Source organism: Saccopteryx bilineata, chromosome 9 (assembly GCF_036850765.1).
Source record: "Saccopteryx bilineata isolate mSacBil1 chromosome 9, mSacBil1_pri_phased_curated, whole genome shotgun sequence".
In the NCBI taxonomy this organism is placed as follows: Eukaryota; Metazoa; Chordata; class Mammalia; order Chiroptera; family Emballonuridae; genus Saccopteryx; species Saccopteryx bilineata.
The window spans coordinates 47,663,501-47,681,624 of NC_089498.1; the positions used below are offsets into that span (position 1 = coordinate 47,663,501).

The 18,124-nt window shown below is 40.3% G+C and overlaps 1 protein-coding gene and 1 pseudogene across 1 annotated transcript in view; one reads left to right on the forward strand and one right to left on the reverse strand.

Moving 5' to 3' along the window:
* The window catches only part of TGFB1 (transforming growth factor beta 1), a 391,513-nt gene that overhangs the window by 239,975 nt on the left and 133,414 nt on the right, over positions 1-18,124 (reverse strand). The gene's annotated exons all lie outside the window — the stretch shown is intronic.
* On the forward strand, positions 15,744-16,954 carry LOC136313048 (tubulin alpha-1A chain-like; annotated as a pseudogene).

The window sequence follows — 18,124 nt, forward strand, 5'->3', positions numbered from 1 at the left end:
TAATGGAGTAAAGATAGTCTCTTTAATAAATGGTGTTGGGGCCTGACCAGGTGGTGGCACAGTGGATAGAGTGTTGGGTTGGATGCAGAGGACCCAGGTTTGAGACCCCGAGGTTGTCTGCTTGAGCATGGGCTCATCTGGTTTGAGTAAAGCTCACCAGCTTGGACCCAAGGTCACTGGCTCGAGCAAGGGGTTACTCAGTCTGCTGTAGCCCCATGGTCAAGGCACATATGAGAAAGCAATCAATGAACAACTAAGGTGTCACAACAAAAAACTAATGATTGATGCTTCTCATCTCTCTCCATTCCTGTCTGTCCCTATCTATCCCTCTCTCTGACTCTCTCTCTCTGCCTCAATAAATAAATAAATAAATGGTGTTGGGAAAATTGGACTTGTACATGCAAAGAAAATGAAAATACACCACCAACTTATACCATTCACAAAAATAAACTTAAAATGAACAAAAAAACTTAAATGTAAGCCACGAAAACATAAATATCTTGAAAGAAAACATAGGCAGTAAACTCTCTGATATCTCTCATAGCAATATTTTTGCTGATATATCTCCATGGGCATGTGAAATAAAGGACAAAATAAACAAATAGGACTATATCAAACTAATTCTTTTTGCTCAGCAAAGGACAACCCACACAATGAGAGAATATATCCAATATATCTGATAAGAGGTTAATAACCAAAATTTATAAAGAACTTCTAAAACTCAACACCAGAAAGGTAAACAATCCAATTAAAATATAGGCAAAGAAACTGAATAGACACTTTTCCAAAGAGGACATACAGATGGCCAATATGCATATGAAAAAATGTTCAATATCACTAATCATCAGAAAAATGCAAATTAAAACCACAATGAGATGCCACCTCACACCTGTCAGAATGGCGCTCATTAACAAATCAACACACAACAAGTGCTGGTGAGGGTGTGGAGAAAAGGGAACCCTTCTGCACTGCTGGTGGGAACGCAGAAGACTGGTGTAGCCACTGTGGAAAACAGTATGGAGTTTCCTCAAAAAATTAAAAATGGAACTGCCTTTTGATCCAGCTATCCCACTTTTAGGAATATCTTCTAAGAATACCAAAACACTGATTCCAAAGAAGATATGCACCCCCATGTTTATTGTTTATAATAGTCAAGATCTGGAAACAGCCCAAGTGTCTATCAGTGGACAAGTGGATTAAAAAGCTATGGTACACATCAGACTAAGAAGTTTTTGCTCAGCAAGGGAAACTGATAACAAAATAAACAGAAAGCCAACTAAATGGGAAATGATATTTTCAAACAACAGCTCAGATAAGGGCCTAATATCCAAAATATACAAAGAACTCATAAAACTCAACAACAAACAAACAAACAATCCAATAAAAAAAATGGGAAGAGGATATGAATAGACACTTCTCCCAGGAAGAAATACAAATGGCCAACAGATATATGAAAAGATGCTCATCTTCTTTAGCTATTAGAGAAATGCAAATCAAAACGGCAATGAGATACCACCTCACACCTGTTCGATTAGCTGTTATTAGCAAGTCAGGTAATAGCAAATGTTGGAGAGGCTGTGGAGAAAAAGGAACCCTCATACACTGTTGGTGGGAATGTAAAGTAGTACAACCATTATGGAAGAAAGTATGGTGGTTCCTCAAAAAACTGAAAATAGAACTACCTTATGACCCAGCAATCCCTCTACTGGGTATATATCCCCAAAACTCAGAAACATTGATACGTAAAGACACATGCAGCCCCATGTTTATTGCAGCATTGTTCACAGTGGCCAGGACATGGAAACAACCAAAAAGCCCATCAATAGATGACTGGATAAAGAAGATGTGGCACATATACACTATGGAATACTACTCAGCCATAAGAAATGATGACATCGGAACATTTACAGCAAAATGGTGGGATCTTGATAACATGATACGAAGCGAAATAAGTAAATCAGAAAAAAACAGGAACTGTATTATTCCATACGTAGTTGGGACATAATAGTGAAACTAAGAGACATTGATAAGAGTGTGGTGGTTACGGGGGGGAGGGGGGAATGGGAGAGGGATAGGGGGTGGGAGGGGCACAAAGAAAACAAGATAGAAGGTGACAGAGGACAATCTGACTTTGGGTGGTGGGTATGCAACATAATTGAACGACAAGATAACCTGGACTTGTTATCTTTGAATATATGTATCCTGATTTATTGATGTCACCCCATTAAAAAAATAAAATTATAAAAAATAAAAAAAATAAAAAAAAAAAGCTATGGTACATATACAGAATGGAATACTATGAGACCGTGAAAAAGAAGGAAATCTCACCTTTTGTGATTGCATGGATGGACCTGGAGATTATTATGCTAAGTGAAATAAACCAGGCAGAGAAAAAAAATATCATATTATCTCACTTATATGTAGAATCTAATGAACAAAGTGAACTGAAGAACAGAATAGAGGCAGAGGCAGGGTCACAGGGAGCAGAGGAACAGATGTCAGAGGGAAGGAAGATGAGGGGATAGGATCAGAGAAGGTGAAGGGATTAGTGAAATTATATACACATAACACAGAGATATAAATAACAGGACAGCAAATCCCAGAGGGAAGGTGGTAAAGGAGTTAGGGGGAGAGGGCAAAGGGGTTGTAATGGGGGTCACGTGGTTGGTGGGTGAGGGTGTTATAATTGTGTGGGACACTTGAATTCATGTTAACACAACAAATTAAAATTAATAAAATTTTTTTTAAAGATCAGAGTAAATTTATTTAAAGACCCAGTATGTTCCTCCCCCACCAGCACTCCTGAGGCTTTCTCTTCCCCCTTCCCTTCTTCTTTCTGCCCCAGGCGTGCATCTCCTAAACTGGAAGGGTTCCCATGAGGCTTGCAACCAGGGTAGCAATGGGCAGCAGCAGCTCATCCTAGACCAACCCCCTGAACCTATTTCGAAGGCCCCTTTTTTCTGACTACCCAGTATAGGCTCATTTCTTTCCCATAAGGTCTCTAGAGAGCCAAGGCAGCCCCTTCTAAGCCCTCTCCTGTTGCTTCTTCTATTCTAGTCCCTTCCTTGTTTCACTGTCCCCAGCTTTGATAAACTTACTCTCAAAATTACCTGGACTCAGGTTGTGAAATCTTTCCTGTACAAAGTCAAGAACCCACACACTACCAGCTGGTCCTAGTTCTGGATACTCTGAGTTGAGATACATTAACTGTAGCCAACTCCTTTATTAACAGAGGACACAGTAGACTACAGAATGTAAAACAGAAAACAGCAACTACTCTTCAAGGTGGGGACTGGTTCTTAGTCCAGGATACATACGCATAGAAGGGTCCAGGAAGACGTTCCAGCTGATAGGCAGATACAGGAATTAATTAAAGGAAATTACCGACCAGATGCTCATCTTCCTAATAGATAATTACCTGAATAAAACTATCTGAGAATATCCTCAGTACCATAGAAACGAATTTACCATATCCCGGTTCATAACCCTTCATGCATTTTTTTAAACAAAAAACCCCACCTCTCCCCATTATCATTTTATGCTCTCAAGGAAGAAAGTCTTCTGTTGATCAAAGAGAGATTTAGAACATTAATACTGGTGCTGAGAAAGGGAGACACTCTAATGATTAGATAATGAATCCCTTTCTAAGTCTTTGCTTTTCAAGTTTTTGTTTCTAATACTCTGCATTCAACAAAACTGAAGGAGACTCTAGACAGCTAATTAGCTGGAAATTCACTCAACTATTTTTTAAAGATAGATCACAATGGACTTTTAGCACATAGCTTAGAATGACTTCAAAGAATCAAGAAACATCTTTATTGGTATTTGTTGGGTTTCCAACACTTTTTCCAGGCTTGCATAAAATAAAAGAGAGAGAGAGGGGACTTATTCATTTTTCCCCTGGGTATCTCCTAGGTGTACATAAAATACACGTTAACAAATTTTTATTTTTCTCTTATTTAACGAGAGAGAGACAATATGAGAAGGAGAAAGGAATAAATTTTTTTTGAATAAAAATACACACAAGAGAGACTACCAGAACTGTTTTATGCCAAAATTTTTTGAGAAATAAATTAAGTGGACAAATTCCTAATTAAAAAAAGAATACAGCCTGGCCTGTGGTGGTGCAATGGGTAAAGTGTCGACCTGGAATGCTGAGGTCACTGGTTCCAAACCCCAGGCTTGCCCTGTCAAGGCACATATGATAAGCAACTACTATGAGTTGATGCTTCCCGCTCCTCTCCCACCGTCTCTCTCTCTCTCTCTCTCTCTCTCTCTCTCTCTCTCTGTCTCTCTCTCTCTCCACTATCTCCTCTATCTATCTCCTCTATCTAAAATCACCAAATCAAGTCTTTAAAAAAGTCACAATAACACAACTTGCCAAAATTAACACAAGAAGAAATAATAAGCATGAATAGTTATATAATAATTAAGGAAATTGAATCTACAATTGAACACTTTCCACTCCAATGTTTCTGAAAGCTTCACTAGTGACTTTTACCAAACAATTAAGGAAGAAATAATGCCAACTTTATACAAACTCTTTCAGGGTATAGGAAAAAAGTGGCTTTTGTGAAGCCAGCAGAAACTTGATACCAAAACCTTCCTTAGATAATAAAATTACAAGCCAGTTCTTACTAATGAACTTAGATATAAAAATCATAAGTCAAATATTGGCAAACAGAATCTTGCAAAATATAAAAAAGGTCATATAGTTCAGTTGCCTTTATCCCAGGAAGAATGGTTTAGCATTAGAAATTAATGTAATTAACAAATTAAAAGGAAATTTATATGATGATTTGACAACTATTCATAAAGGACAAACTCCTAGCAAACTAAGAATAAAATGTCTTGATCTAATAAAGTTTCCTGCAGCAAACCTCATACCTAATAGTGAAACACAGTTTTCCCTTTGAGATTGGCAATAAGACAAGGAACCTACTCCCACCGCTTTTTTTCAACATGTACTGCAGGAGTTAGCTCTGCACTAGGGAAAAAAAGGAAGGAAGAAAGGAAGGAGGAAGGAAGGAAAGAAGGAAGGAAGGAAGGAAGGAAGGAAGGAAGGAAGGAAGGAAGGAAGGAAGAAAGAAAGAAAGAAAGAAAGAAAGAAAGAAAGAAAGAAAGAAAGAAAGAAAGAAAGAAAGAAAGAAAGAAAGAGAAGTGAAAAAATAAATGGTTGGTGAGGACAAAACAAACCTGCCATTACATGCAGATGATATAATTTGTGGTTATAATATAATTATTAATAAGTGAGCATAGAAAGGTTGCTGGAACACAAAATCATATATTTGAGTTTACAGATGAAAGCAACATTTAGCAGACGGCATTTAAAGATAGTATTTTAAAACCTGACTGGTGCGGTAGCACAGAGAATAGAGCATCAACCTGGAATGCTAGGTTCCCAGTTCAAAACCCCGAAGTCTCCATCATGTCAATCATTGATTGACATGATCCCAAGGTCACTGGCTTGAGCAAGGGGTCACTGGCTTGGTTTGAGCCCCCTGGTCAAGGCATATATGAGAAGCAATCAATAAACAACTAAAGTGAAGCAACTATGAATTGATGCTTCTCATCTCTCTTCTCCCCATCTTGCTCCCTTCTTGTCTTTCTCACTCTTTCTCAAATCAATAAAAAATTAAAATAAAATGTCATTTAAAGATATCAAGTACCTAGGAATCTTTTGGTAGATTCTAACACAAGATACCTCTGAATCTAACAAAAGATATATGCAAAGATACAACAGAGGAAAACATTGAAATCAATTTTGAAAGGCAAATAAATGAAGAAAGAAACCATGCTCTTGAATCAGAAGACTTAATAGTTTAAACATGCCAGTTCTCTGCAAATGGACCTACAGATTCACTCTAAACCAAATCAAAATTCCAAAAGGTTACTTTGTAGAATTTGATAAGCTCATCCTAAAACATACATAGATAGTATACCTTAAACTTACACAATGTTTTATTTCAATTATACTTTAACAGAGCTGGGAAATAAAAAATGTGCATGGAAATGCAAAGCATCAATAAAAGTCAAGACACACCTAAATCAGAACAAGGTGAGACAATTTACTCTACTTGATATCAAAGTTTATTATGAAGCTATGGTAATGAGAACGGTGTAGTAATTAGAAAGTACCACAAACATGAGCAGTGACCAGTGGAAGAAAATAGAAAGCCTAAACAGGGATCCATGTTTGCTTGATTCTAGAGATGATATTAAGAGTAGTGGGGGAAAGGTGGTTTTTCAACAATGGAACTGAGATAATTGGGTATATGGAGAAAAAGGAAATTTGACATCTACCAGACATGACATCAAATTTCAACTCCAGGTAGATTGTAGATCTAAATGTGAAAAACAGATCTTCTTTATCCAATCATCTGTTGATGGACACTGAGGTTGTTTCCATGTCTTGATTATTGAGAATAATGCTGCAGTGAACATAAGAGTACATATATCTGGTAGATACCCAGAAGTGAAATTAATTTTTTAAGGAACTTCCACACTGTTTTCCATAACAGTTGTACCAATTTATAAGCTGTGCATAAGGGTTCTCTTTTCTCTGCATCCTAAACTTTTTATGTCCGTATATATGATGGAATACTACTCAGCCAATAAAAATGATAAAATAGTGTAACTACAGGGATAGATCTTGAGAATATCATGCTAAGTAAAATAAGTCAGATGGAAAAGGACAAGAACTATATGATTTCATTAGTATGTGGAATATAAAACAGAAAGCAAAAACAAACAAAATAAGTAGATAAACTCATACTCACAGTCACCAGAGGGGAAGGAGGACGTAGGGAGGATGAAGAGGGGGAGGGGGTCAAATATATGGTGATGGAAGGAGACTAGACTTTGGGTGATGAGCACATAATGCAATACACAGATGATGGAACATAGAATTTTACACCTGAAAGTTATATAATGTTATTAACCAATGCTACTTTATTAAATTTAATATTTTTAAATGTGAAAGGCAAAACAATAAAAGTTTTAGAAGATAATATAGGAGCATATCAAATAAGATACAAAAAAGCACTAACTGTAATGGAAAAAATTTTTATTATTGATTTTAGAAAGAGAGGGAGAGAGAGAGAGAAACATCAATTTCTTGTCCACTTATTTATGCATTTGTTGGTTGATTCTTGTATAATGCCCTGACCAGGGATCCAACCTTCAACTTTGGCATATCGGGAAGACACTCTAACCAATTGACCTACCTGACCAGGGCTATAATGCATAAATAATGTGCTGCATAGGCAAAATAGTCAAAAGACCACTGCTCTTCAGGTAACTAAGAAGGAACTCAGTCAAAATTGTTGCTCAAATTTAGGGGTTTACAAAGCTATGATTTTTAAAAATAGTCAACTTGTTATAAAATTGACAATATTAGTGAAAACTGCCTGGAAAACAGTAGGTGAAAGTAGAAGCATCTCCAGGGATTTTCATGACTGGCACAAAATTTTTAAGAGATCAATTTCAGTGCGAAGTCTATATTAGCCACACATCATTTTTTAAGAGTTTACACAATACAAATTCCAATGGGAAGTTGGCTGAGAACTTCTACTCCATCTGCCTGGGAAAGTCAGGCTTCCTCTCTCTGGGGCCTCTTAACCACTGACCCCTTGGGGCTGTAAGGTGAGCTGTCTCTGTTTTCACTGTGACTTCAGCATTATCCTTCCAAGTCTGGCCACATAACTCCCTAGCATCAACTCTGGGCATAAGAAACTGAAACCCAGGTGCCCATGGACGACCAGCACTCAGCCGATAGGCCCTTCTGCACCCTTGTTCTCCGATCCCTCAGGCAGTCACTCATTCTGGAAGCTGGAGCAAGTTAAAATAAAACATGGAATTAAATGCAGAAATAATTTTTTTAGACTTAGAGATAAGAATGTATATAGGGTGTAGCATGCACCGGGTACAAGAACAGACGTCGGAGACTTTCAGGAATATAGATGTTTCTTTATTGGCCAGTTTAACCTGTGCAGGGGCGAATTCCCAGGTGTCCGGAGACACCTTACTCACAAGGAGCTACAAACGGGAATCGTGCCTGGCGCTTACAGCAAGGTCCTTATATATCCTAAGTAAGCAAGCATTATACAGAAGCAGATGTGGCGGTTCCCTATTCGCTAAGGGGGGGTCGCACCGGGTAGCAACAGGGGCTGGGTCTAGCTCATTGGCGAATTGCAAGCATAAACTTCTGATAAGGGTCTCTGACCGATGGGATGCAAACGTTTGTCTTCCTTCGTTCTCAGCCTTACAGGGTCCCTATCATTACCTCCCTGTCTCTGCTTCTACACTCTGGCAATCCCAGCACACTTTCCTGAATCTAACAATTTGATCTTTTCTTGGTCCTTACATAGGGGAATGTGATCACTCCAAAATAACACCAAGGAGCCACTGACCTCCTGAACCTGGGTGGAGCCTTTTGTCAGCTCTCTAGGGGTGGGGCTCACTTCGTACAAATACATAAAATAATTCAACCAGTCCAGACCGGTTTGGCAGCAGAACTGATAAACATTGGTAACCTTAGTTCCTCGGGATGGAGGACTGGGGGTGTAATTTCTTACACCCCCAACTGGACCAAGGAATGAGGAGTTGAAGGAAGAGAGGGAATTCTTTTTCTGCAGACTGAAGTTTTTAATGAGCTCATAATCATCCACTACTTGTGTAACTGAATCTCTATGGAAAACTATAGTGGAGATAATAGTGCTGACTAAGGGTTGTTTAAGGTGTGGGTGCCACGCCTGGCACAGAACACCCACCCAGAACTTGACCGCCATAAACTGCAGCCAGAGCACTCAACTGTCTGCCAGGAGTGGCCATTAATCATGTGATGCCCGTGAATCCCCAGAAGGAGGTGCTAATATACCATCTCGCCTTACTGATGAGAAGCTGAAATAAACAGTTAGGAAGTGTTATCACATTGCCATATTTGGTGGATACTGCATTCTAAGAGCCATGTACAGTTATGAGCCCTGTTTACAGAAGCGGAAAACTGAGAGGTTGGCTAACAGCCAAAGTCACTGGGGGAGACATGGCAGCAGCAGGGAAAAGCTGGATTCAGACAACTCCTCTTTCCAAGTCCAAGGCAGCAGCCTCCAAAGCTCAAAACTGGACCTCTCCCACCCCTCCATCCTATCTCTCAAACTTTTCCTGTTCCATTTGATTGCAGAACCCTTAAGCTGCCCTGACTCCTGCCAACCATTTCCTGAGATGCTGCCCTCCACCCCTCTTCCACTCCATCAACCAGCTAAGCCATGTATTTTCATCAAACAAGACAGTTCTTGCCCTGTGAGAATTCCAAAGCCGACTGCTGAGCCTGGAATTTTTTCATTCCTCTTAAATGCTTCTGTCATCCCCACCAGGTGCAGTGTGGGGCACCAGCAGCACAGGTGAGGAAGACTGGGGTCCAGCTCTGGGCTTGGAGGTACAACCAGCATCAGGCAAAAGATCACAAATGTGCCGTTGAAACCCCAGCCCCAGCTGAAAGGGAGGGTGAATGGGGGTAGTGAGTCCAGGGGAGGACAGAAGGGATCCTTGGAACCAGAAGCCCCATGACTCAGGCCTTTGAAATGAGGAAATTCTCAACCAGAGAAAGATACAGTGCAGTCTCTAAGAGGAAAAAACAAAACAAAACCTAGAGATACGTTCACAGGGGAAGTGGACAGAGATCCAGCAAAGCCACTCCGTGAACTACCTCCCAGGAGTTAAAACAAACAAAGCCCAGCCACATGTACTGATGTGAACAATCTCAAAAACTGAGGAAAAGGGGCCAGTTGTAGAAAGATATGCATGTACTGTGTGTAAAGTTTTTAAACCTGCAAAAGACCACTTTCCCAAATATTGTGTGTGGATACACAAATATGTAGAAAAAGAATAAAGAGATACCTCAGAATATTAACGATATGACATCCGGGAGGGGACACAGGGGGCCTCAAGTCAATTAGAAATGTTTTATTTCTCTAGAGAAATAAATGATAAAAGTGTTAAGATATAACAAAATAGGTGTACATGCACTACTAATCACAACAATTCCTCTAAACCTGGCCTGTCTCTGTATTTGAAATAATTATTTTTTAAAGCAGAAGAAAGAGGTGCATGGAAGCAGATGGCAATCAGATGCAGACAGAGATGGCGGGGAGGGAGAAGGAGTAATCACAGGGAACACACACAACTTTATTTTCCCCTTGACTGCCTTCCTGATTTGATTAGTTCTGTCAGTGCCTTATTTTTACACACACACACATACCCAGCTATAAGGCATGGTAAATAGTATCAGAAAGAGAGAATGAAGTGAACAGATAGATGACAGGATGGACAAGGGGGTGGATAACGAATAGGAGGTGAGGATGGGGTGAGGGGACAGTGGAAACCAAAGAACATTGCTGCCCGGTGGTCTGTGACATAGTCAAGTCCCTAATGTTACTCACAGCCAGGGATGCTCTGAGTATCCATGGAAGCCCCGACCCAGGGTAGCAGGAAGGAAGCAATACTGCCCTTTGCCCAGTTCTGAGTGCTGGGTGAGGTGGCTTTGAAGGAGGGAAGAGAGAAAGTCAAGGAGGTGGGGGTGGGGACAGCGGCCAGAGAGCAGAGCACCACAGCTCATATCCAAACTGCATAATAAACCTTCCAGCAACTTCCAGAGTCCACCACTCAGCCTGCTGGTTTGGCAGCCTCCAAAGTAGTGTAAGAAAATCCATGGTGTGAGCTCAAATGTAAAGAGAGTCACTCCAGTTCCACCCAGCTCAAGCCAGAGGTGGTCTGACGGGAAGTAGCTGGTGGGGGGTGGGGGGTGGGGGGTGTCAGCTGTCAGCCACCAAACAGTATGTATGGGCATCTCCTGGTGAGGCATGAAGAGAGGCCAGGATCCACCACTGATGATGTAGGTCCTACTATTAAAGAGAAAACCACAGGCCCCAAATGGCACTCCTCATGCCTAATACCCATGATACCAAACCTGGATTTAATATCTGCTCTAATTGCAGTTTCAACCTCTCCCAGAAACCAAATCTTAATCAACCAGTCTGGAATTTTCTGGTCAAGCACCAGTAAGGTCATTAGTCACATGGACCCTCTCCATGCACCATAGAAAGAAGAGACAATCTGTGTGATAAAAACCTTTAACCCTTAGAGTATTCCAAATGTTCATGGATGTCCTTCATGCCTCCTATCCAGAGTACGATCGTACATGTACAATGGCAACATTAAAAAAAGGCAAATGTATCTTCTTCTTATTTCCATAAATTGATTACACTGGGGAACAAAATTTTCGTTGCATTCACAAAAACACTTGTTCTTACCTAATTCGAGTATGCTGATCTCAAATCTGATACTAGTTTTTCTCTGTAAGCTACAGTTTTTTTGCAATTAAAGATTTTAGGTTTTCATCTTATTGTAAATTTTTCAATATTTAGTTTAACACAGTGGTCCCCAACCCCAGGCCGCGGACTGGTACCGGTCCATGGGCCATTTGGTACCGGTCTGCAGAGAAAGAATAAATAACTTACATTATTTCTGTTTTATTTATATTTAAGTCTGAACGATGTTTTACTTTTAAAAAGTGACCAGATTCCCTCTGTTACATCCATCTAAGACTCACTCTTGATGATTGTCTCAGTCACATGATACATTTATCCATCCCACCCTAAAAGCCAGTCCGTGAAAATATTTTCTGACATTAAACCGGTCCATGGCCCAAAAAATATTGGGACCACTGGTTTAACATAATGAAGTAGAATGTCTTCTTGGGCATCATCTTTGTGAAAATATAATAATTTATATAATGCAGTAAATACACTAAAAGATATGATTGCATCAGAATTTGTCTACAATTTTGAAATAGAACATATTAAAACACTTATTTTAATCATAAAATTTGCTCAAAACTTATTTAAATTCTATTCAGGCAAAAATTTGCGTTTGTAGCTCTTGCATTTGTGCACTTGTTGAGGACAATCTCGTTTGATACTCCAGCAGTAGTCTGCCATCATATTTCTGTCAAGAAATAGCCACCATTCTGTTGGACTGTATGTGGTAACACCTAGCTGGCTGAGAAGACTACTGATATCATGACTTTAAACAAAGTGTTTGTCTTTGGAAAAAAAAGTTCACAAAAATTTGTTCACGCTTCCTGAAATGGGATACTTTAGCTGACCGGTGAAATACATTCTTTTCTTGAAGCCTGGAGGCTAATAACTCAGCTGCTTTCTTTGATAGGCCCAAATCTCTTACTAAGTCATTCAATTCAGGTTGGCTAAACTGCTGAGGGGTTAATGACTCCTTGGCATCAGAAGAAGACCCTTCCGATTCTATAACCATTTCCTCATGCATCTTATCAAAATACACTTGATTGCCATGTTCACTTTCTTCGTCCTTAGAAGAAATAAAACCATTGAAAACTGGAACCGGGAGTGTCTCAGAGTGTGGGATAGGGCATCTTGCTGAGGGAATATTAGGATATGTGATCATATGCCATTTTTTCTTGCCAATGTCCTTTGTATGGATCAGACAGAAATAACAGTCACTGCTGTGGTCCTTAGGTTCACATCAAACCATGGGAAACCAAAAGGCATTCCTTTGCGTTTTCCTTTTGTCCAGTCACAAAGCATTTCCTCACAATTATGACACACAACATGAGGAGCCAAATTCTTGTCTTGATCGCCAGGGGAAACTTGAAAATAGGCAATATACGCACGTGTCACAAATGATGAAATATTGCGCCTTTGACATTGAAGTTTGTAACAGCCACATATATAACAGAAAGTGTCAGGACTATTCTTACATTTATACCTACTTGAAGAAGCCATGATCCAATCTTAAAACAAAATAAGAGGGTGTTTTTACCAGATAATTATTTTTTACATTTAAAAACAACTACAATTATGTAAAAGTGATGTTTGTAAAACATTAATTGCTTTGTGGTTATGTTCAAGAGTCCTTGCCCTTTAACTCCAATTTAAAAACCAATGCATGCCATTAACTGTAACAAAAAGAAATTAAAATTGCATACAAACTAGAGCATGCACCAAAAAATGGATTTCAGATTTGGAATCAGCAATGCAGAAATATATAGAAACAGTTCTAAAAACCTCATGCAACAGAAAAAGAAAAAAAATTGTTCCCCAGTGTTATCAAACAAACATGATTTTAAGTTAATAAAACTGGAACTAATTTCATTTTTTGAAAAAGAAACTCACTCCTGGGGGTCAGTGAGCATGAAAAAAACTCACTACTCAAAGTTAATTCTATTTCCTCAAAGAAAAAATTCCTCTGCCCCCAAATAATCCTTTCATCTGTCAATAGCTCCCTTGCCCCATCCTTTTTCCTATAAAAACCTACCATTTTGTACAACACCTTGCACACCCTTCTAGTGGCTAGAAGGGATACTGCCCAATTCATGAATTTCTTAATTAAAGCTAATTATATCTTCAAATCTACTCAGTTTAATTTTGTTTTTTAATACTACTAAATCTAAATTTATGTTTGAAACCTCTGAATCTTTGCTCTTTAGACTTGAAAATTTGGAAACCTTGACTGCTGTTTAAATGAATTTGAGAGACTAGCAAATTGTATTCAAATCATTTATTTAACAAAATATTTATTGAACACCTACTATGTGCTGGACACTGGGGATATACATCATCAGTGAGCCAAACAGACAAGTTCCTGCCCCCATGGAAAGAACATTCTGGTGGCTGGGGCAAAATATAAATGTAAATCAACATATAAAATGCTTTTAGGTGGTAATAAGAGGCTATAAAGAAAATGTTTTATGTTTTATGTAAAATTCAAAGCATACTACATGCCAGGCACTATTATAAGTGATTAAAATATATCAATTAGTTTAATTTATATAGTACCTTCCCGATCTCATCTAATTTATATAGTACCTTATTTAATAAATAAAAGCAGAGGCTGGGATGCAGGGAGATGCTAATTCAGTGTATGTGGTATGGGATAGTTTCTTCTGGAAGGAACAGGCCTTTGAGCTGGTAACAGAAAATGAGTCAACCTCAATCTTCAGGCCAAGCATTTCAGGCACAGGGCTAGTGCAAAGGGCCTGAGGCCGGCTTGGTGTTTGAGAAACTGATGCAAGGTCAGCACGAGTGAAATGTTATGAGCCAAGAACAGAGTGGACCAAGATGATGTCAAATTCAGCGGCCAATAGCCACATTTTGCAGAGCCCTACAGGCCACCATCAGGAGCTTGAATTTTATTATCAGGCCAGTAGAAAGTCTTGTCTTGGAATCTTTAGAATCTTAGGAATGTTTAAGTTTTCTTATCTATAGGATCTTGCAGTCATAGTCATCTTAAATCATTAGACTCTTAGGATCTTTGCAATCTTGTCATTTTTATTCTAGACCAAAGCCCCATTCTTCAAAACATGGCCTGAATGTTCCCTGAGGTCTCCTCTGGTCTTGATGCTAGCCTCTGCCATTGCAGGGCTGTGCCCTGAGGCCAGGCAGGGAGGCTGGTCTACACTGTACTGTCAGGAATTAGGTGCCAGTTCTAGTCCTCCTGTGCCTTGTTCGGGAGGGTTCTAGAAGGTGCTACATTCAAACTCTAATCCAAATTTCTGGGACATCGAAGGGCACCTTACACTTCATGGGGCCAAAGAGAAATTCTGATTCTCATATCTCCTGCACAATGTGTTCCACCAGCTTCCCACCCATACCTTCCCCTCATCTCCTCCTCACCTCTGTAAAAGGCACCAACTTCCCACTTGCCAAGGACAAAAACCTAGGCATGGAGGAAGTTTTTGTTCACTACAAAACACATCCTTTGGGAACATTTGAGATCTTGCTCCCCAGCATATGTCATCATTTCGATTCAGATAAACTAACAAAAATTAACAATAAAAAAAAAAAATGAAAACATCCTTCTGTGTTATCAGATTCTGTGGTGTTCACTGTCGGCACAATAGTCTCTTTCACACTCTTGCAGTCATCTTTTGGAATCAAGTTTCTCCTTGCCTAAGATCAGAATTGTTTGTATTTGACAGGGCTAACCTCAATTCTTTCCTTTGCCTTCAAACCCAATTTGTCAGCAAATCCTGCTGTCTCTACTGTCAAATACATCCAATTAAAAAATGTTTTATTAAATATATTAGTTAATAAAAGTATTTAAATTTTAAAAGTACCATTCTATAACACATCATCTCTCTCACCACCCAAAGTCAAATCTCCATTTGTCACCATATGTTTGACCCTCATTACCCTTTACTACCTCTCCCCCCACAAAAAAAATATAACCCAAATTGATCTATTTCCTTATCTCCCCACTGCCACCCACCCTATTCCAAGCCCCTGTCGTCACTGGCTTGGACCTTGCTTATACAGGTTTCCTGTTTTTTCTTCCCCTGCTCCCTGTCTCCTAAATTCCTTCATTAAAGGCCAGCTGGGAAGGTCTTTTTAAATGCGAAGAGAAAACTAATCTAAGTGGTGTAGGAATCAGTACACAGTGGGAAGGAGGGGTTGACTGGAAAGAGCATAAGGGAGGCTTCTGGAATGATGGTAAGTGTAGCTCTGTATCCTGATAGGAGTTTGGGTCACACAGATGTGTGCATTTGTTGTAATTCATCTAAAATAGACTTAAGAGGTTCCCTTACATCTACCTCCTATAAGTTGTGCTCTAAGAAGCAAAACTTCTCTTCCTTTCCACCGTCCACTACACAGCCATGAAGCAGCAACCATGTGTGAGTGCATCGTCATCCACACTGGCTAACCCAGGGCCAGATGCCAAGTGACAAGACCTTTGGGAGGGAAGATGACTCCTTCAACACCTTCTTCAGTGAGACAGGCTCTGCCAAGCATGTGCCCAGTGATCTACAAACACTTGTGTAGACCTAGAAACCACAGTCATTAATGAAGTTCATACTGGTACCTCTGCCAGCTCTCCCACCCTGAGCAGCTTATCACAAGCAAGGAAGATGCTTCCAATAACTACGCCCAAGAACACTACACCATTGGCAAGGAGAGCATTGCCCTTGCCTTGGAATGAATTAAGAAAATGACTGACCAGTGCATAGGTCTTTAAGGCTTCTTGGCTTTCCACAGCTTTGGTGGGGGAACTGGTTCTAGGTTCACCTCCTTGCTGATGGAACATCTCTCTGTTGATTATGTCAAGAAGCCCAAGCTAGAGTTCTCTATTTACCCAGTCCCCCAGGTTTTCACAGCTGTAATTGAGCCCTACAACTCTATCCTCACCACCCTGGAGCACTCGAATTGTGCCTTCATGGTTGACAACAAGGCCAACTACAACAATCTGTCGTAGAAAGCTCAATATTGAGTGCCCAACCTATACTAAGCTGACTAGGTTTATAGGTCAAATTGTGTCCTCCATCACTGCTTCCCTCAAGTTTGATGGAGCCCTGAATGTTGATCTGACTGAATTCCAGACCTATCCCCGCATCTACTTCCCTCTGGCCACATATGCCCCTGTCATCTCTGCTGAGAAAGCCTACCTTGAACAGCTTTCTTTAGCAGAGATCATCAATACATGCTTTGAGCCAGTCAGTTGATCAGATGGTGAAATATGACCCTCACCATAGTAAATACATGGCTTGTTTTACCATGGTGATATGGTTCCCAAATATATCAGTGTTGCCATTGCTACCATCAAAACCCAGCATATTATCCAGTTTGTGGACCAGTGCCCTGCTGGCTTCAAAGTTGGCCTTAACTATCAGCCTCTCACTGTGGTGCCTGGCAGAGACCTCGTCAAAGTACAGTGAACTGTGTGCATGCTGAGAAACAACACAACTATTGCTGAGGCCTGGGCTCACCTGGACCACAAGTTTGACCTGATGTATGCCACATGTGCTTCTGTCCACTGGTACAAGGGTGAAGGCATGGAGGGAGGAGAGTTTCCTGAGGCCCTTGAGAAGCATTATGAGGAGGTTGGTGTGTATTCCATTGAAGGAGAAGATGAATAAGAAGAATACTAAAGTTAAAATGTCACAACGGTGCTGCTTTTACGAGAAAGCCTAACCTGCTTTATTTATTTTTATTTTTATTTTTTGCTTATTCTGTTTTAAACATTGAGAAGTTGTGGTCTGATCAGTTCATCTGTATGTAGCAGTGTATACTCTCATATGCAATCACTGGCCTGTGCTTTAAAACACAGCACTTGGCCTTGGCCAGTAGGCTCAGTGGTAGAGCATCAGCCTGGCGTGTGGAAATTCCGGGTTCAATTCCTGACCAGGGCACACAGGAGAAATACCCATCTGCTTCTCCACCCTCCCTCCTCTCCTTTCTATCTCTCTCTTCCTTTCTGTAAAGCCAGTAGCCACAACCACCAACACAGCCGCCTGGCCAATGCAGGTTCGCATTTGATTCGGACCATCGGTAATGAAACAACGGAGCCAAGAACTGGTGGGCCATTACCTTTAATCCTAGCTTGCACCCGGCGGGCAAGTAAAAACACACACTGGGCTCCAAAACCCACTCATTCAGTGTTCACAAGCTACTGACTTATCTGAGTTTCCTAGAATCAAAGGTTTCTAGCTCACTAGCCTTATTCACCTCTGTTCCCCATCTCTTTCTCTGTGCACAAACTGGCTTCTCCTTCAGCACTCTGCCATCTTGGTTCCTTCTGCTCTCTTCCATGTGGTCTTTCTCTGCTCTCCTCTCTCTGCTCTCTCCTCTAATGCTAATCTCAGGAACTGAGAGAGAGCAAGCTCCCCGTATGCCCCACTTTATAGTATAGAAATCAAAACCTTTAACCCAATATACAAACAAGGAAGTCTCTGATACAAAGTCACTTATCGGAGGCATCATGAGAGTGCACTACCCCACATCATGCAAACTATAAGTGAGAAACATTTATATCATTATTTACAAACTTATTTGACCAACACCTTCCCACAGCCAAGGCTCCATTGGAGCAAAGTTGACCCAGGCACTGAGAATGGCTTCATGGCCTTCGCCTCAGGCACTAGAATGGCTCCAGTTGCAACAAACAACAGCCCAGATGGGCAGAGCATCACCCCTAGTGGGCTTGCCGGGTGGATCTCAGTTGGGTACATGCAGGAGTCTATCTCTCTGCCTCCTCACTTCTCACTTCAGAAAAATTTTAAAAATAAAATAAATTTAAAAATAAAAAATAACTTTGTTAT